Source organism: Pipistrellus hanaki, assembly GCF_964339955.1.
Source record: "Pipistrellus hanaki genome assembly, chromosome: 11".
NCBI lineage: Eukaryota > Metazoa > Chordata > Mammalia > Chiroptera > Vespertilionidae > Pipistrellus > Pipistrellus hanaki.
Window position 1 is genome coordinate 47,736,403 of NC_140513.1, and position 21,338 is coordinate 47,757,740.

A 21,338-nucleotide genomic window follows, 5' to 3' on the forward strand; every position below is an offset into this window, starting at 1 on the left:
CTATTTCTCAGTATCATTATCTCCAGCATGGAGATAACAATAAGTACTTCCATTTTATTGTTAAGATGTTAGCATAATGTACTAGAACGCATATTACTAAGAAGTACTTAATAATAGTAGCAATAATGGCAGTGATTCCTTTCAAAATGCAAACATAAGTCAACAAACATACACTAGTCACACTAAACTCTCCAGTACTTTTTCTCACAGACCATATTATTGTGTTTTGTTTTGTTTTTTCAAATCTCTGACTTCCATAAATGTTTTCCCCCTCTGCTTAAGAATAATCGCCCCCTCCCCCATCCCAACTTCTGTTTACTTAGAGTATTCCTACTCATATTTTAAAATATATGAAATAATTCCATCTTGACCCTCTCTCAGGGAAAGGAGAGAAGCCTCTGTTTGGTTTTCCAAGGTACACATCACTCTTCAAAGCAATTGCCCTCTGCCATCCTCCTATTGGACTGCGAGCTCTTTGAAGAAGGAAAAGGTTACGTCTGAGAGATTTGTATCCTCGGAAGGTGGTTCGGTGCCAGATTCATAGTCGATACTCAATAACCATTATGTGAAGAAATGACTATGTATGTATTACCAGAGTACCTCCATTATCAAGTAAGGAAAAGGCTCAATAACGTGTTTCCTCTTCACCAAAAGGGCGGATCAATCTGTGACAAATAATATGAGGTGGGGAATAAGATTGTCATGTAAAGTCAAGATGCCAAAGAAGAAAAAGTGGTCCCAAAGGAAAATCCAGGCACCTCTGCAACTTTTCCCTGGGACAGCCTGGCTGGAAAATTTGCCTGATTCATTTCAAAGCTGCCAGGACTCCTCTTAATTGATTTTAAGCAATTGGGAACCTACAGACTAACCTGGTAACTATGACTACAAACCCCTTTCTATAGCTGATGCATTTGAATGAGTTACCAGATGATTTGCCAATATTTTCTCAAGGACTAATCAAAATTTTTCCCCATGGAATTGTCTGTCTGTCTATCTATCTATCTATCTATCTATTTTGTGAATATGAAATGAATTTGCATTCCATCTGGCATATAGGACAAAGTCTTACTTTCTCACCCTCAACAAGACTACATTTACCAGCATCTCTGTGTCCTGGTAAAATCTCTGCAAAGACAAATATATATATATATATATATATATATATATATATATATATATATATATATATATGTATGTATATTATATCATTTACTCCTAAAGCATAAGTAAAAAGAGAGATGGCATGCTTTATCCATTATGATGGGCCTTGCTTTTATTTACCTAAACTAATTTAAAGGACTTTTCATATTAGTAAATAAACAGCATCTTGTTTATATTCTACTTCCTGTTTTTATATTGTTCTGATATAATCATAAGTTATTTAACAAGACTCCCCCAACATTTATATTTTCAAACTTTAGCTATTATTAAAATGCTTTAATGAAAAACAAAAACAAAACAACAATAATACCTTGCTTATGTAACCTAGTATCCAGATAGTACATTGGTAAGAGGCATTCTTTTGACAATGAGAGAGGTCGAAGGTAAATGAACTTACAACTTTCAAATATATTACCAAATTTCCCTCCTTGATAATCAAACCAAATTAATGTTCCTTCCAACAATCTGTAAGACTGCTTGTATAGGCAGAATTTTAGCTTTTTAAAAACATGATAGGTGAAAAATTTTATCTTGGAGTCATTTTTATGAGAGGTTTCAAAAGTATGAGGTAGGGTTAATATATTTTCATAGCATTTAAGGGATGTTGTGTATCTTTTACCTGTGAAATTTCTATTGATATCCTTTGTGATTTTTTTATTCCACATACAACACATTCTTTATTACCCTATGTATTTCCAAAGTAAAGTAAAATTATTAACATCAGTAAACTATTCCTCTATGTTTAGGTTTTTTAAAGCCGTTGTCCCCAAGCCTCTTTCAAGCCTACATTGAAAAGCTAATCACAAAGAGGTACCACAGTGCCCTCTTGTGACTGTCTACTCCATCACATCTTCCCTGCAAAAACTCACGGGGCAAAACTATAGGTGGATACAGCTTGGTATTCAAGGCTTCCTTAGCCTCCAAGCCTACCCCAAGTCTCATTACCCCTCAGAAAATATGGAGCTGCATCCACCCAGAAAACAAAGACATTAGAGCTACTTCAGCTCTCAAGCAACCAGCTGCTGAGGAAACAAGATTATTTATAAAATAGCAAGCGGTCCAGTTTTTTGTGGTTTTGCTTGTTTGTTTTGTTTTGTTTTGTTTTTAGTGTGAGGGATGGGAGGTAGACTGAATGAAAGTGCATTAGGAAAGGAAGTCAGAGAGTCATAAGAAGAAAAGTATTATTCTAAGCGTTGGACACATGGCTTTGACTCCCAATGAGATGGAAAGCATATATACAGAATTACTGAATAGAAAACTGACAGGACCACTCTGGCTAAATGTCGAAAAGGGACTGGGAGGGGAGGAGTTCAAGTCAGAAGCAGAGGAAACAATTAGAAAGGCTATTGCAACAACCTAAAGAAAATAGTTGACTGCATTGAACTAGAGTAGAAGCCATGGAGGTGGCAAAAATACGGTGAGAATATGGATATATTTGAAGGTAGAAGATACAGAAGTTGCAAACAGGTTATTAGAACATAGGTGGCACTAAAAAGCCCCACGATCAGATGACAAAGGAGTGAGTATAGCTAGAAAATATAAGAAGTCCAAGGACTGAGGCCTCAGACATTTCTAACTATTAGAGATTGGGGGATGAAAAGAAGTGAGCATAGAATAAGAGGAGCTGCTAGTGGGCCATGAAGTTAGAGTCGGGTTCAAGAAACCGAATGAAAACGGTGGTTCAAGGAGGGAGTGATGTTGACCTGTCCCTGGTAAGTCATACCAGATGGAGACAAAAGTGTGCATTGCACGTGCAATGTAAAGACGGTGGGTGACAAGATGTGTTTTCATAAAGTTTGGAGGACAATGCCAGAGCAAAAGAATCAAGACACACTTGAGGGCAGACATTAGAGACCATGTCCATAAAATTACCATATGCAAGTTTATTCAAGTTGGCCAGATTTTTGTCAAAAAGGAAGTCTTCATAAATCTTCAGTGACTGAAATCCTACAGACCAGGTTCTCTCACTACATGGAAATAATTTAAAAATCAGTCACAAAATGATGAACTCACAGAAATAACAACCTATCCATGTGGAAACAAAACAAACAAAAACAAGAAAAACCCCCACTCATTTGTAAATAAATAAATTTTATTTTAAATTAAAAATAATATGGATTGAGTGATAATAGAACCACTACATATTAAAACTTCAGAAGCCTTTGGATCCTTACATTCCCATTTTATTCATCTTTCAAGCTGAACACTGCTTCTAGGGAAGAACTTACAAAAGTTGCTATGCAAACACAATCACCAGCGTGTCTCCTATTTCTAAGAAATTGACTCTGCACTCAGCTGCCACATTGGATTGTGGGCAATTTAAACACAAGTACTTACTCAGCTTGGATCACTTTTAGCACTTGGCAAAAGTAACTAGAAAGCGGTTGTTCCATGCATACTTAGTTGATGAATGGATGAGAATTCATGGTACTTAAACTTGATGAGAACAAAGCAAGGTGTATGACTGAAAACACCTAGATTATTAAGTGGCATGTGGAATGTTATCAGTTAAACGGTGCGAGTTTGGTGTTTTACATTGTTCTTCCAACTATCTACAAACACAAACTTACAGCAAGAATTCTGGGTTCCAAGGCAGCTTTTCAGTCCCCATAAGGTTTGCTGTGATCTTTTTCCTGCACCTTCATGAGCCACTCCCTTACTGTAAAAAGAAAACACACTTTTCCCTAACAGAGGTCTCCAAGCCACTGCAACCGGAAGCCCCAAAACTCCTGCATGGAACTGACTTCCTGGCATGCAGTCTGACCAGTGGAGAGGCTGGGAAGGTTCTCACAAAAACATAAACCCACTACTGCAGCAGTAGATATCTAACTCCAAAGCCACCAACACCCTGCTTTCCTCAACTCCTGCCTAGAACATAGGGCTTCACAATACGATAAGAAGTGGACAGTCATAGGCGTTCCACTGCAATTTAATGTGTTTTAATTGAAGCCAAATGTTCTGTGGAGCAGAACCGTGACTATGGGCCAAGACTATCACTGTAAGAATGCAAATGACAGAATGAATAATGATCACATGTAGTACTGAAATCCTGACTTTGGAAGCCATGCATAGAATTTTATATGCTTCCGAAAAAACGAAGTGAGATTCTTAGCCCAGGTGCCCCAAAATAACACAAAATAAGTATCTTTTTTATTTTATTTAAAAAATGACTTGGATGAGCTGAGAAGTTGACCCTTCTCTTTATCATGCATCTCTCCATGCAGAAAAGGCTTTTTCAGTATGGTGAATGGTTCTGAGTTATAGGAAAACATTATTAACTTTCAACGAGGTATTTTAGAATACAATTTAAGTGCACAAGCTGTTTGCCAGTTACATTTAATCTGTGCTCTAGAAATGACAATAACATTAAAAACACTAAGGCATATAGAAAGTAAGAGGCCAAGTTAGATTTTCATTCTGATTTTCGGTTCTAAAGATCTTTACGTTAACACGATAGTAAATACTTCGTTGTTCAAGAGATCTTTTCTTCCCATAACATTTGTGGCACCAAATAAAAAAGTTTTTTTGTGCATAAAGAGATTTGAATAACATACTTGTCAGGGTTGTTTTATTAAATTGGTCATCCCTTAGACGTAGGGGTGTCAAACTCAATCAGAGAAGGGGCCAAAATCTAAAATCCAGCCTAAATCGCGGGCCGAATGGTTTACTGAACAGTCATAAACTGACAATGTCATAAACTGACAGCGGAGTGCAGTGATGACAGTGTGGTGCGGGCCACATTGCAAGGCCTGGCGGGCTGGATTTGGCCCGCGGGCCTTGTGTTTGACACATGTGCCCTCGGAGGGAATATACCTCTACAGAGAGCAAAGCAAGGGAGCATGAGAGGAAGAAGACCATTCATTAATCCAGAAGACATCTATGAGTTTCCTTTCTAGAAGAAGATCCTGCTTGTGAAATACGATTGTTTTTCTTTTCTTCTTGACTTTATCAAGAAAGGGGGCAGATGGAGAAAAAAAGACAAAAAAAAAATTCTTAGAGCATGAGGCAATTATCCTAAAATGATTTATAGTTGTCCTCATCATTGAAGACCCAATTCAAAGTTGCTTTCTTTATGAAGATGAGGTTATATCCCTCAAAACCCAGTTGTTTCTTTTAATTTTCTTATAAACTGCACTGTCATTCTCTAGCAATGCTACTCTCACTGTATGTTACTTTTATCTTAGCTCATTAGAACAGGGCATTCCAAGAAGGGACATGCCTCCTTTATTCCTGTCACTTTTCTCCTCCCAATCTGCTCTCATCCCACTCTATTTCTAGAGCCTAACATCATGCCTAGAAATAGTAAGTCCTGTTGAATGGTTATTGGAAAAAATGACTGACTGAAGAAAATGTGAAAAAATGTAAAAGGTAAAAAGACCAATAAGAGTAAAATTTAGAGGTAAGTTAGAAGTCACGCACTTTTAGCTCAGTGGTTGGCAAACTCATTAGTCAACACAGCGGCAAACCGTGGCTCGAGAGCTGCAGTTTACCGACCACTGTTTTAGCCTTTCCTCTTTGGTGACTCGCTTACGTATTTTATGATAAACAATACTCTACTCTCTTGAGGAAAAGTGTCCAATAAATTTTGAATATTAAGGGAAAGTATTGCCATTTGTTTTATTTTCATAATTTAGTTGGGGAGGTATAGAAATGTGAAGAGATGACAGGTTCTTTACATAAGTATGCAGACTTTGTGAGAAATATTCCAAGTGAAGTGCAAAAATCAAAAAGCTTTGCAGTTGAAAAGGCTCATCAGAAGCCCTGACGTGAACTTGGATCAATTTATGTTTTGAAATGAAAATAATCACAGTGGAAGAACTCAAGGAAGAACAATTTATATGAAGTGTTTTCCTAATTTGAATAAATATTTTATTCACACTTTCAACTATAATTTACATTTAGTTTCATGAAGAAACATAGGGATATTCCACTAAAATGAAAATTTCACGCTTATTTGCTTGAAACTGATTTCCAAAATACAGAATTTCTAAATACAGAATTATTACCCATAATTCTTATGTTATTTCTATATGAAAATGATATATTTTATAAATTAACAGGACCTCTGGGTTGGGGTAATAGATATTACAATAATTGTTCCACTCTTTTTAAACTTATATGTATACATATTTTACAGGTAATTGTAGAACCTCTTCCCTTTGTATACTGTTTAGATCTTCTAGACCAGTGGTCAGCAAACTCATTAGTTAACCTGTGGCTCACAAGTCTAGACATATTATTGTAAACCTACTTGCAAGGCAATTATGCTCTTTATTGAATATTTCTGACTCTTGACTCATAGGCTTATAGTAACACTAGAGGCCCAGTGCATGAAATTCATGCACTGGAGTGGGAGGGGGGAGCAGTGTACCTCAGTCCAGCCTGTGCCCTGTCACAGTCCAGGACCCCTTGGGGGATGACCACCTGTAATATCCCTCTGGCAGTCCGGGACCCCTCTCTCCTTACCGCCTGCCTGCTCGCTGCTCCTTAGTACTGCCACGGAGGCGAGTGAGTCTGGCTTCTGGCTGAGCAGTGCTCCCCCTGTGGGAGCACACTGACACCATGGGCTACTCCTGCATTGAGCGACTGCCCCCTGGTGGTCAGTGCACATCATAGTGACCAGTCATTCTGCCGGTCATTCTGCCATTTGGTCGATTTGCATATAGGATTGCACCTGCTTCCCTACAGTGAGTGGAACAAATATCTGGTACTTGGCACTGAGAAATGAAAGTAATAAACTCTCACATGCCAGTCTTCTCCATATAATAAATGCATATGTTATTCTTTTCACATCTGTATGATATGGAGCTAGAAAAAATATGTTTAATAACCACAAAGATAAAATGTTTCAGTTTCTCTCAATCCAGCAAGAGGCCCTGGCCTGAATATGGCTCACTTCATTCCAGATATAACCTGTCTGGTAATTTTAATCAAAACACTTTCCCTAATTAGCTAGCTCCTAAGAGCTTGTGGGCATGCTTTCTGCTCCTGCTGGCACCATGGGTCATGCTAACAGAGCTGTGTCAATTAGTCACTGTAATTGACGATGAAGGCAATTAGTTGTATAATTCTGAGCCATTCAAGTTTAAATTCTTATACTATTATCTCATCCAATGAGGTATTGTATATGATGACTAAAAAGGCGAATGGGTGCAAAGTAGGCAGTTAAATTTGTTCAACTTGACTAACAGAAGCTTTCAGAAGAGGAAAATATTTAATTATCTATATATATAAAAGCCTAAGCAACCTTTAAGGTGGAATGACCAGAATGACTGGTCAGTATGACACAAAATGACCACCAGGGGGCAGATGCTTAATGCAGGAGCTGTCCCCTGGTGGTCAGTGAGAGAGGGAGAGATAGAAACACCAATGATGAGAGAGAATCATTGATTGCCCCACACTGGGGATCGAGCCCCCAACCTAGACATGTGCCCTGACCAAGAATCCACCCATGACTTCTGGTCCTAGGTCGACACTCAACCACCAAGCCACATTGTCTCGGAAAGCACTGTACTTTTTTTATGACCATACTTTTGCTGTAATCACCAGTATAAGGGGGAGAAAAACAAATCGTTTCTGTGCTCACATTTCAAATGAAATACAGTTTAGTTAAAGTAGACTTTGGAATACATATTATATTTGCTGGTTTAAACACAATGCCTATAATTCTCATCTTTATGCTACATACACTAAGCCTTTATTGTTGGATATATTCTTAAAATGTTTCACTTTTGAACACAGTTAGTTACAAGCAATGGAAATAAAACTTTTTCCCCCCCAAAGAAATGTTAATATAATCTTAGCATGTTATGCAGTTTGAAAATACTTAGGAAATAAAACAAACAAAAAAAGGACTATCAAACTTGAAAAAAACAAAACCCTTTTTGAAGGTTTTTCTAGAACACCATGTTTACTCTACTCCTAACCTCCCTCAAGAGAATTTACTGAAATGTCTATTATGAATCACGATGAAGACGAGATGTTCTCCTTTTTCCTGTTAAGAAAACAATCACTATCCCTGCTGAGCACTATTAAGTTTTACTCTACATCCTAAAGACTAGTAGTTTGTGGAATTATCCAGAAAGAAGACATTCTCATTCTAGCCCTTTGGGCTTCTATTTCTAAATCATGAACAAAGTATTGGCACCTAAAGTCAGTTTTAAGCTATTTGTAAAAGGTAGGCCTGGGAACTGCATATACCTGTGCTCTATTCTTTTTTGGTATTAACACATAAAGAATGTATGTCATTAACTCGTATGGCTTTTGGACTGTGGACCAGATAGAGGGAGGTCACCTTACATCGACAATTTTGCTTGCACACCTGGGGAAAAGCTGTGAGGACCTAAGTCTATCTTTAGCAAGACTGGGAGGGATCTATTCTTAACACCTGATTATTAAGAAAAAGCATATCCTACAGACTTGTCCAAGTTCATCTAGCCAGACACATTTGCTAAATTCGCAATTCACCAGTTATTCTTCAGACTTTCTGGATCTAAAGACTTTTGGCATAGTAAATCTGTTTGGGAAGTGTGCTTATCAGCTTCTGCTGGATGTATCAAGGTGATATTCAAATGTAAATTTTACTTAAAACTGTTTCAAGGAGGCCTGGATAGTATCAGCAAGGGAGGGCCTTAAGAGTAAAAGATTTTGCTCCCAGTGTAGCATTAAGGGGGTTTAAATGTGAATAATAATTCTCCATTAAAGCCTGAACTGTAAGATAATGCTCTCCATAAAGAGAATATTATAATTAACAAAAACAGATAGGCCCTGCTAAGTATCTAAATTCACTTCAGTATATTGTATTCCAATTGTGCTGTGCACACTGTTACAGAAACGCTGTGAATGAGGAGGAGAGGGTATATGGGGAATGATGGGGTTGCAGGCTCCTTGGGTTAGTGATAACTGCTTCCAAGCATCACAGAAAAAGACTCACTTTCCCCCAAAATCCATGAATGCTTTAGAGAGGGCATAGAAGCAGAGGAGAAAGGACAATGAACAGAAATAGCTATGATTCCTCAATTACATTGTACAAAGCACTTTAATATGCTACCACAATTAATTTTTATCAATGCTACTCTCATTTAACAGATGTATTATAACAGAGTCTTAGAGATGTCTAGGGACTCAAAATCTCAGGTACCAACTAGCAACATCAGGGTTTGACCCCAGCTCGCCTGGCTCCAAAGCCAGCGGTGTCCTTCCCTCCAGCTTCCTGGACAGAACGCCTGGGGCCCATGGCTTAGACCAGTGTTTCCCAAACTTCTCTCATGATGAGAATCACCTGGTGGAGTTGTTAAAACACAGAATCCTGAATCCCAACTAAGAAGTGCTAAACTAGAATTTTTGGGAACATATAGGTAAAATTGTATACTTAACAATTGTGCATGAAAGCTTAGAGCACTAGTTAAGTATACAATTTTACCTATATGTTCCCAAAAATTCTAGTTTAGCACTTCTTAGTTGGGATTCAGGAATCTGTGTTTTAACAACTCCACCAGGTGATTCTCATCATGAGAGAAGTTTGGGAAACACTGGCTTAGACACTCTTGCACAGATGCCTTAGCTGCCCTTTGCCTCGGTTTTACTACCTATAAGTTGCAGGTGTTAATAACGCCTCTTGGAGTTGTCAGGATACGTGCGTGGACTGCACTCTGACTCTCCTTATCAACAGAAGTAATATTATGACATTAAGTTGACAAATGGGTATAAATTAAGTCCCTTAACAATTAGAATACAATGTTTGCCAAGTTGAAGTTATCCTAGGAGGAAAATAATGGAGGTCAGTTTCCAGATCTCTAATCTATTATGGAGCGTTTGTCAGTCAAAAACAAGACTGTGATTCACAGGAAAAATAACCAAAGGTATGCTGACACTTTCAGAAGTTTTGCCAATTTCTTTGTTCAACTTTAAACAGTAAACATCCTGTGTTGAAAGTGTACATTTGTTTCTTCTCCTGCAAGGAGGAAACCCTCACCCCTTGGAGAGCAAATTTGGGAAGGGTCACCAACTCCACCTTCTCTCTGCCTGACCAGAAACAACGTTGCACTATGTTGGAGATGGTGCAGGAGCAGAGGTTGAGAGGAAAAAGGGATAAAATATTTACCAAGAGGCAATTATATATTAGAACCTGTTGCATAATTTCATCATCAGAGATCCTAAGATGAGGAACTCGATCCAGGTTCACAGAATGAGACTATTCTAAAGTCATGCAGAATTAAAAGTTTATCAGGTTTGGTATTCAAAAGAAGAAATTAAATAATATGGAGAACAATAGTGTGGTTAACATCAAAATAACAGGGGGGGAAAAACTAAAAATAAGTATCAAGAGAAGACAAGTTTCTTTAAAGGAGGAATTCTTAGTCCTGAATGATCATTACGTTAGTTGAAGAGTTTGAAGCAATTTGACTGAATAAAATCCAATGGGTCTAGACTGGAAAGCAGGTGTCTAGGGGGTCGGGTGTAGTTAGGAAAGGGGGATACTACGTGAAACAAGACAGACCACCAGCTGCAGGGTGTTCACCCTGGAAATGGCAATATTATAGCACTCTATACTTTTGCATGCATTTTGAATTTTCCATAAAAGGTTTTCATAAAAGCAATAGATGAAAACTTCTCCATTCTGATCATTTCAGGTTTATAAACAAAGAGTTGCATTGGTAACATAGGGTTTAATTAATTTGCATGCAATCCTGTAAAAAAAAATATATGAGAAACTGCTTTTTGGTCTCTTACCTATGAAAAACACTCAGCATGCTTTGATAAGAATCCTTGCACTGGTTTGTTGGCTGTGTAAATAGCACCACTAAGCTGCTGTCCTGATTCATTTAGAGCAGTGGTTCTCAACCTTTGTAATGCTGCATCCCTTTAATATAGTTCCTTATGCCCAACCATAAAATTATTTTCGTTGCTACTTCATAACTGTAATTTTGCTACTGTTATGAATCGTAATGTATATGTCTGTGTTTTCTGATGCTCTTAGGCTACACTGCTAGTGGCTCTCAATCTGTGGGTCGTGACAATCGGAAAACCCAGATATTTACATTATGATACATAACAGTAACAAAATTACAGTTATGAAGTAGCAACGAAAATTTTATGGTTGGGGGTCACCACAACTTGAGAAACTGTATTAAAGGGTCTAGGCATTAGAAAGGTTGAGAACCATTGCTTTAGAGAGAAGAGGTAATCTATGATTTGAAGAGAATAAACACATTTCTTAAAATTTAAGTTTTATCCTATAAATTTTTATTTCTTAAAATTTGTTTTATCCTAAGCCTCGTGCACTTAGTTTTAAACAGTGTAAATAGTGCTTTTAGGGCAAGTTTGGGATGGGTCACAAATTCAGTTACTAATTTGCACTAAAGAGTTTTATTTTATAAATAAAAATACCTCTAAAAATGTTGCTATAGTAATGCAATAGAACTTCCACTTTGATAAAATTGCTTAACAAAGGAATAGGCTTTAAGAAGCCTCCTGAACCCCTCACATTACAAGTCTATTTCATCTGAAGGAGCTACATTTCTTCCAGCAACACGAGCCACATTCGCAGCCTTTGAAAACAGGCAGAATCACACTGTAAGTTACTTCATTATGTAGAATTTGTCAGTCAGACACGACTCTGAGTTTTGATAGTATACACAAGAAAACGATCAAAGGTATGCTGACACTTTCAGAAGTTCTGCCAATTTCTCTGTTCCACATTAAACAGTAAACATTCATTTGTTCCTTACTTCTCTTGCAAGGAGGGAAACATCACCCCTATTTTTATGCCCCTCAAGAGGGATTAACTGAGAACTTAACGGGAGATTTGGAGAGTCCCTTCGGACAGTTTTGTTTCCCGTTTCCATGATCACGGTGATAGTGACAGTTAGGCTATGGTGAAAGTTATTGCTATTCCCAGGCTACTTTTATATTAGATTTTTGACTTTACATTCATTCTTTCACTTTATTTAATACACATTACTTGAGTAACTGTGCACTATCCATTTGTATTAGCTTCCTATTACTGCTATAACAAGTTAACACCAACTTAGAGACTTACAATAACATCATTGTATTACCTTACTGCTGGAGCTAAGAAACCCCAAATCAGCCTTGCTGTGTTCAAGTCCAAGCGTCAGCAGGGACGGCTCTGGAGGCTCTGAGGGACCATTCATTTCCTTGCCTTTTTCAGCTTCTGGAAACTGTTACTCCAGCTTCTGGCTTCTTCCCCTCAAGTCCTGCTACTAACGTCGATCCTCCCCGTCTCCTACAACCGTCCTAGTGATTACACAGGGCCCACCTGGGAACTCACGTACTTGCCCATCATTAGACCTGTAATTAATCACATCTGCAAGGACCCTTTTGCCATGTAAGACAACATATCCACAGGTTCTAGAATTAAGGCATGGGCATGCTTTGGGGGTCATAATGCAGCCTAGGCCAGTGGTCGGCAAACTCATTAGTCAACAGAGCCAAGTATCAACTGTTCAACATTTGAAATTTCTTTCGAGAGCCAAATTTTTTAAACTTAAACTTCTTCTAACGCCACTTCTTCAAAATAGACTCGCCCAGGCCGTGGTATTTTGTGGAAGAGCCACACCCAAGGAGCCAAAGAGCTGCATGTGGCTCGTGAGCTGCAGTTTGCTGGCCACTGGGCCTAGTCCAAAGAGTAAAAAGGGGACCCCTTCAAAACTGGCAGGGAGAGGAACTGCGGAACTTCTCATAAGGCTAGCAGGCAGCTACACTCATCAGAAGGGAAGAGCTCACACACGACATGGTTGAATATTTTAAACAATAAGGTAAGCATTGCTAGGTGTTTTGTTGACAACTGGAGACAGACTAACTGGGTCTGAATTACTCAGAAAATCGCCCCAACCCCTCACTCACTCTTATCATTGGAGGCCTGACCTTCCTGGCTCAGAAATGAAGCAGCTTCATTCCCCTGCTCACAGAGACCAACAGCGTGGAGCACCCACCGATGGGTCAAAGGTTAGGTATGGTCTGTGGCAATTTCAGCGCAAGCTTTTCACCGTGAGTTAAGGCAGGATATATTGATGTGAAAATATATCCTTGGTACATAGTACAGTGAAGGGCTCTTTAAACTTTTATTTTATTTTTTGTGGGGGTATTTTTCTAGTTAACCATTCAGTGCCAATGTGCTTTAATATAATAAAAACTAAAGGGCGACCACCAAATATTTAGAGGTAACCACAGAGCCCCCACGCCTCTGAAATTGTGCTGATGTTTATAGAGAGGGAGAGCACGGATCCCCAGGTTCTATAAATAGATTTTCCTACAGCATAGGGATTTAGAAATAGTGACCCTGGAACAATTTACTTCCAATATATGATGAAGCAGCTTTCGCTCCAGGCGGCTAGAAAAAGCGGGCTGGCCCAATATCTTTAACCCGAAATGCAAACGGAGAAGCCGCCCTCATTAGCTCCGTAGTATATATCAGAGATGTGCTTGTCTTGCTTTATTTTATTTCATCTACAGCAAATATGTACCAACTCCATAGACTTCATGTATAATTTTAAAACCATTTAGGCCTCCAAAGGAGTTTAAAGATAAAACTGCCAATTAAAAGCATTTTATGTTCCCACAGAAGTATGCACAGGTGGCCTGTATTTAATGATGCTGAAACATTTACAAAAAAAAAAAAGAAGAAAAAAAAAAGAAATCCTCCTTTGCTACTAAAAGGTGTCTTACAAGCTTATGTGAACAGTGAATGAAATTCACTGAACAAGAAGAGTTACATAGAGGTATTTTGACTTACAGTGCCACATCTCTTGGGTTAAGAACCTATACCCACTTATGCAATTAATTTGAGGATACATTTCCTAGGCTGGGTGCTTTTCTCGGAGCCTCTGGAATCCTTTCAAAACCTCTTCAAACACTTCTTACATACATTCTTAGAGAAAGCATATGCTCACTCCCCACTCTACCCTAACTAGACTGGGGGCTCTCTCAGGACAGGGATTGTGTCTTACACCTTTAATTGTCTATCACATTGTTTGTTTGACATAAAAAATATTTGTTGGCAGAGTAAACATTTGCTGAATAAGTAAATTCATTAATTAACACAGCACACAGCGAATAAGACCTTGAGGCATTTTTTTTTTTTCATTTGGTAGGAAGCATTGAGAAGATTTCCCTAGTCTCATTTTTGAGATGTTTATAGTTTGGGGGTAGAAAACAGCAAAACTGGAGAAATACCTCAAAATGTTACATACAGTTGAAAAGCAATCATCGTTCATTCTCTGTGCCTGTGATGCGCCAGGAATAGGAGAGGGCTACATCACAATCACCTGGGCAGGCTTCTTCACCGGCGTGTTCTCTTCCTAATGCACTCTCCCATTAGCACCAGCTCTTTGCCCTGTCCCCACCGTTGAGAGTGTATTGTCCCATTGGCACAGCCACAGTGAGGAATTTAGTCTTACTCTCCTTTTTTTTTTTTTTTTTTTTTTTTTTTTTTTTTTTTTTTTTTTTTTTTTTTTTTTTTTTACTAGCTCCTGAGATTAGTTTTAAGACAAATCTTCTAACTTCCTCCTTCTGACCTCATTTAAAATTCTGGAGCTTCTATGGCCATAAGTGAGTTGAAGTAAAATAATTTTTTTAATATATATTTTTATTGATTTAAGAGAGGAAGGGAGGAGAGAGAGAGAAGAGAAACATCAATGATGAGAATCATTGATTGGCTGCCTCCTATATGCCCCCTTCAGGTTACCAACCAAGGCATGTGCCCTTAAGGGGAATCAAACCCTGGACCCTTCAGTCCACAGGCCAACGTTTTATCCACTGAGTCAAACTGGGTAGGGCAAAGTAAAATAAAATTTGGAAAACGAGACATCAAAATTTAACTGAGTTTCCTGACTTTTACTGTTACCCAGAATAAAATTTGAAAGCTTTACAGAATTCAGTTACAGGGCTCTCCCCCCGACCCCAGATTCTAGAAGTGGACCAAGCATTAGGTGATTTTTCTGTGCCTTCAGGATTAAGAGCCATAGAGCCTCTCAGAGTGGGGCCCTAGGACTAGCAACACTGTCTCACCTGGAACTGGTCAGACACACAGAATCTCAGACCTTGCAGAAAACCTCCTGAAACAAAACCTGCATTTTAACAAAATTCTCTACATGATTCACACATGCATTAAACTTTGAGTTGTATTTCTCTACATTATATCGACCTACTAAAATACAAAGCAAGGAGATAACTCCATTGAGGTCATCAGGAAAGGCCCTTGACAAAGGCATCATAGCCTGTGGTCATCTGGTTTCCAACACTTATTAGGTATATATTACCTTGATCAGGTTACTCATTATGCCTAAACTTCAGTTTACTGTAGTAAATGGAGATAATGATTATAACAAATTCACAAGGTAGCCTTGAGTCATATAATATTGTTTGGCATAGAGTAAGCCTTTAGCGAAAGGTGTTCTTTGTCCATAGTATTAAGTAATATAGGTCTAAAACTGGTGAGAGACTTTCTCTTCGGGTCATTATCAGCTCTGGAGTAGACTCAAACCTCGGCTGTCCAGTGGTGTACACTAACTCCTAAAGGTAGTCCTAGCTGATTTGGCTCAGTGGATAGAATGTCCGCCTTCAGACTGAAGGTCCTAGGATCAACTCCAGTTAAGGGCACATGCCTGGGTTGCTGGCTCGATTCTAAGTAGGGGGCATGCAGAAGGCAGTCAATCAATGATTATCTCTCATCATTGATGTTTCTATTTCTCTCTCTCTCTCTCTCTTCCTCTCTGGAATCAATAAAATATATATTTAAAAATAAATAAATAAATAAATAAATAAATAAATAAATAAATAAAACAGAGTGTATACTATAATGGTTTTAAATATACCTGCAATTTCTTTAACATTCCCCGTTAGAAACTAAAGACTAATTTCTTTCCTCTTGTAGGTGAGCCAGAATTAGTAATTCACTTGTAAGGAATAGACTATTATGGGGAGCTGTTATTTGACTTCTGAGACCAAGTTCTAAAAAATAATAATTTCCATAGAGTTCTCTCATGTGTCTACTCGGGAAGAAGCCAGCTGCCGTGTTCTGAAGACACCAACCATCCTGTGAAGAGGACCACATAGGGAAGAAGTGTCCTCCTGCCAAAAGTCTTCACCAGCTTGCCAGCGATAAGTAAGAATCAGCTATCTTGGAAGTTCATCTTCCAGCCCCAGTCAAGGCTTCAGATACAGCAGCCTGGTTGACATGCTGACTACTCCTTCATGAGACTCCATGCCAAAACCACCCTGCTAAGCCTCTCTGCTGAAATAATACACAAATAAATGTTTGTTACAGTTTTAAAATACTGAATTTGGGAATAATTTGCTTTTCAACAATGGAAGAAAAAAAATATATATATATACACACATATATTATATTTGCTTTACAATACAACAATAAATAAATAAATTACATGGAAACTAACATAGTGAAAAATGTTCAAAACTGTTATAAACAAAAATTAAAGCAAAATGCAGAATGTGTCCACATATCATGTGGCAATGCTTTGAGAGAGTAATTATATTAAGTCACTAAACAACAGATCATCTCAAAGCTACTTAAAATATTCTCAAGATACAATGAGGAAAAGTTTCCAATATTTAAAATCATTTGAATATCATTTAATGCCAAAATGCCAGATAAATTACAGATCATTTACCACTTATATGAGTGTGAAAATCATGAATAAATTAGCAAAGAGGATCCAGCTACTATTGTAAGAAAATAAATCTCTATTCCAAGTGGATTTATTCCAAGACTGAAAGGATGATTCAATAGTAGGGGATTTATTATTGTAATTAATCATGTTACAAGATTTAAATAAACATGTTATTTTGATGGATAATGGAAAGATATTTGACAAATTTTACATCCGCTCTTCTTTATTAATACTCCTAAGAAATTAAGAATAGATTTAAACTTCCAAATATAAACTTATATCTCACTCCCAAAGCCAACATCACACTTACTGAAAACACTATAGAAGTAATCCCACAATGAAAAGATATGAGACAAGACTGCTTAAAATAACATTATTATTTCACATATTTTGTGTTTATTTGCAGGTATTAACTACTGCAAATAGACAAAAGGAAAAGAATTAAGGTATAAAACTGTAATAAAGGAGGGGAATTTATCGTTATTTGTCTGTCACATAATTGGTTGACAAATGCAGGGAATGACGAAAAAAGTACTATCAACAATGAAAGTATTCAATGAGGTGACCAAATATAAAATTGATATTCAGAAATCATTATCTTTCGTGTATTCAAACAATAACCCATGTAACAGGGGTGGGCACACTGTGGCCTGAGGGTCAAATGGCACACTGTGCTATTTGGAAGGTTGTATCAGACACACCCACACTCACGCATGGAAGATGACTCTGGTTGTTTTTCCAGTATAAGGGCAACAAAGCTGTCCGGTTTCCAAAGCCTAAAATGTTTACTAAATGATCTTTGACAGAAATAAGATCCTCCAAAAATTAATTGGCACACAAACCCAATAATAATATTAATATGATGTTAAAAATACTGTATCATCCTACAACTAAAGTGCATATCCTTTAAAAAGGTAACACGAATATCTCATAGTGGTAGTTGCCAATAAGGATGGAAGAAAAGAAGGAGGAAACATTTTAATGGATATACTTTTTCTTTTCCTTTTGAATTTTGTTTAAATTTTACCTATTTAGAAAATATAAAGATAATATTTAATTATAATAGAAATGTAAATGAAGTTATATATAGAATTCAAGGTTGGAATCATAACATATAAGTAGAAAAATTATCCCAAATCAATTTGCAAATTCAAAGCCACCTCCATCAAAATTTAACCTGATTTCTTTAAGAATTCAAAAAACCCTCTATAAAACATAAACATGGAATAAGTTATACCCTATGAATAACTCTACAAGCTCTGACTTACAGTGCATATTTACCCAAACAGATTTTAAGACCTATTACAAAAAAAAACAAAAACAAAAACAAAAACTCAAAATAAACAGTATTCAAAAGACTATAGATTAATGTGGAGAAAACCTCAGATAACTCAGAAATAAATCCTTATACATATGGAAAAAAAAAATATATATATATATATATTGCACAACCATTAGGTTACTTGATAAACAGTATTGAGAAAGTTTGCTTATGGAATTAAGAAAAGTAAAAGTAAATCCTGAGCATAATGTACGCTGGTTGTATTAATAATCTAAATGTGAAAGAAGAATTTATATATCAAATAGAAGTACAAATAAGAAAATAAATTTAAAACACAAGTGTAAAAATACATTAAATAAGAACTAAAAAGAATAAATCATAAGGTTAAAAATCAGTACAGTATTACAAAATTAAGCATTCTGGTTAAAAAGGTTGACAGGCAGATGAAAAAAATTGGATAAAAATTAACAGAGATTATAGAACTAAGATATTTTTAAAATAAAAACATTATTACATGCATTCTCAGTTGGGGTCATACTGTCTGAAAGGTAATAAATATTTTACTACTAACCATATTTTACTTTTTAATATATAAAACGCAGATATTTTGAAATACATAAACAGGTAAAATATATCTGTGCTATTAAAATTTCATGAGTGAAGGCTGTTAGGAAAAAATATCTTAAAGCTCTTTAGGAAGAGTGATAATAGAAAAAAAGAAAAAAATATTGATTATAGGATATACAAATAATTTTTATTTTATTTTATTTTTTGTTAATCCTCACCTGAGGACATTTTTTCCTCTGCTTTTCAGATAGAATAGAAAGAAGAAAGGAAGAAGGAGGGAGAAGGGCAGGGAGGGAGGGGAAGAGAGAGAAAAATTAGCTGCATTAGGCATTCATCACTACCAGGTGCCTGGATCAGGAATCAATTCGTGACCCTTGGGTGTGCCTGTGGACCCTCTAACCACTGAGTTACACAGGCGAGGAAAAAGAATTTTCTTAAATCAACAACAACAACAAAAAACAATAGATGACTGTGCAAATTATATTAATAGGAAACTCACAGAAAGGGAGGTCTGAAAGTTCAAACTCAAAATTTAAAAATGCTAATTTAAAACATTTTATACCCATTGAAGTGGCAAATTGGAAAGAGCATAATGGTGAGGGTATGTATCAGTATAACCATTCTGAAAAGCAATTTCATACCATTTACTAAAATTTAATATCTTTATGCCCAGCAATCTCATTCCTAGATATATATATCTTTTAAAAGTTCTTAGAAAATTGGATCTACAGCATGTTGTTATTTATGTAACTGGGAATTGTTAGATGTCTATTATTATAGAAGTGCATGCATAAAATGCAGCGTATGCATGCTATTAAAAACTATGCATCAGTTAGAAGCAAATAAGTGAATATATATATAGCAAGATAGATAAAATTCAAGCATATTTAATTTTAAAACTATGAGAAGCTGACTAAATTAGGACCAACAACAGTGAGGTAAATTAGAAACACATAAAACAATACTACCTTATTTACATGGAACATGCATATTAAAATTTGTCCTAATGAGAAAAGGATAAGAGAAGTTCAAATCTGGGATAAAGGGGAAAAAATAAGAGGAGTCTTTATGACCTACATCAATACTTTATTCTCTTTACTTTCATAATAACCATCACCTTCCAATATATTTAATTTGCTTATTTTCACTATTATTTAAAATCTATTTTTCATGCTAGAATATAAGGTCCATAAAGAGATATTTTTTGTCAAGTTTTCAAATACTAATATATTTTAAAATACAACCATGTTTGACACACAATAGATGCTAACATTTATATGTTGAATTATCAGTAACTTAATGATGATAATTTGCTCATGATTTCCTTTAGCAAATCATTTCTTCTGAGCATGCTCAGTTGAAATGCATGCCTCCCCTTGGTGGACAGCTTCCTGGATGAACATATGGTGAAGCATGGCTCTTAGGTTTCCTGTGATCCACAGTACATTGCCAAAATGCAGATTTCTGCCAGGAAACCTCTGGCTTCCTAAGCTTGACAAGGCTTCTGAAGATGCTAGCCAGGAGCCTTTATATCCAGTTTGGCCATACCTCTGACTAGAATGATACTATCCAAACAACCTCCAGATCATCACCATGGAACACATTATCCTAAAGCTAAAATTGTGTTTTTTGTGTGACATATTATTCATGGTGTTATATACAGATGCTATACACATTATTAGCCAATAAATGAGAGCAAGAATCCCTTTCATATATAGAGGTAGGAAAAAGTAGGTTTACAGTTGACTCTTACAGTATTCATTATATATTATTAGTATTTATATTATTACTAGAGCCTGATGCAAGAAATCCATGCATGGGTATGGTCCCTAGGCCTGGCTGGCAATCAGAGCAGATCAGAGCCTTCCTTTGTTCTGCACCACCCACTGGTGGTCAGCACACGTCATAGCAAGTGGTCAAAATCCTGGATGGTCAAACTCCCAATGGGACAATTTGCATATTAGCCTTTTATTATATAGGATTATTATTAACCTACTTTTGCCCACCCTGAATATATAAATATGAATAAAGACATGAACTAATTGTCTTCATTATAATCATAGAAAAGTGATATATTTTTTAAAAAAATATTTTATTATTTTTTTACAGAGAGGAAGGGAGAGAGATAGAGAATTAGAAACGTCGATGAGAAAGAAACATCGACCAGCTGCCTCTTGCACACCCCCTACCTGGGATGTGCCCACAACCAATGTACGTGCCCTTGACCGGAATCAAACCTGGGACCTTTCAGTCCTCAGACCGACACTCTATCACTGAGCCAAACCGGTTTTAGCAGAAAAGTGACATTTTTAAAAAATATATATTTTATTGATTTTTCACAGAGAGGAAGAGAGAGGGTTAGAGAGTTAGAAACATCGATGAGAGAGAATCATCGACAGCTGCCTCTTGCACACCCCCCACTGGGGATGTGCCCGCCACCAAGGTACGTGCCCTTGCCCGGAATCGAACCAGGAACCTTTCAGTCCACAGGCCGATGCTCTATCCACTGAGCTCAACCAGTCCCAGCCAGAAAAGTGACATTTTAAGTAAGTTTTTCCTTTAAGGTAAAAATCAGCACTCACATTTGTAATTTTAGAGGTTTTATAAGAATCTAAAACCAGATCGAGGCTTTTCTAACATTAGTTTTGTTTTGTTTGTTTGTTTGTTTGTTTTGT

General features: G+C 36.9%; 1 protein-coding gene and 1 long non-coding RNA gene across 2 annotated transcripts in view; one reads left to right on the forward strand and one right to left on the reverse strand.

Moving 5' to 3' along the window:
• The window catches only part of PTPRD (protein tyrosine phosphatase receptor type D), a 1,977,099-nt gene that overhangs the window by 1,402,505 nt on the left and 553,256 nt on the right, over positions 1-21,338 (reverse strand). The window lies entirely within an intron of this gene.
• Positions 1-21,338, forward strand: part of LOC311629901 — a 1,265,484-nt gene that overhangs the window by 841,594 nt on the left and 402,552 nt on the right. The window contains exon 2 of the long non-coding RNA XR_014796288.1: positions 14,577-14,663. This is a non-coding gene — a long non-coding RNA (uncharacterized lncRNA). The remainder of the gene's footprint in view (positions 1-14,576; positions 14,664-21,338) is intronic.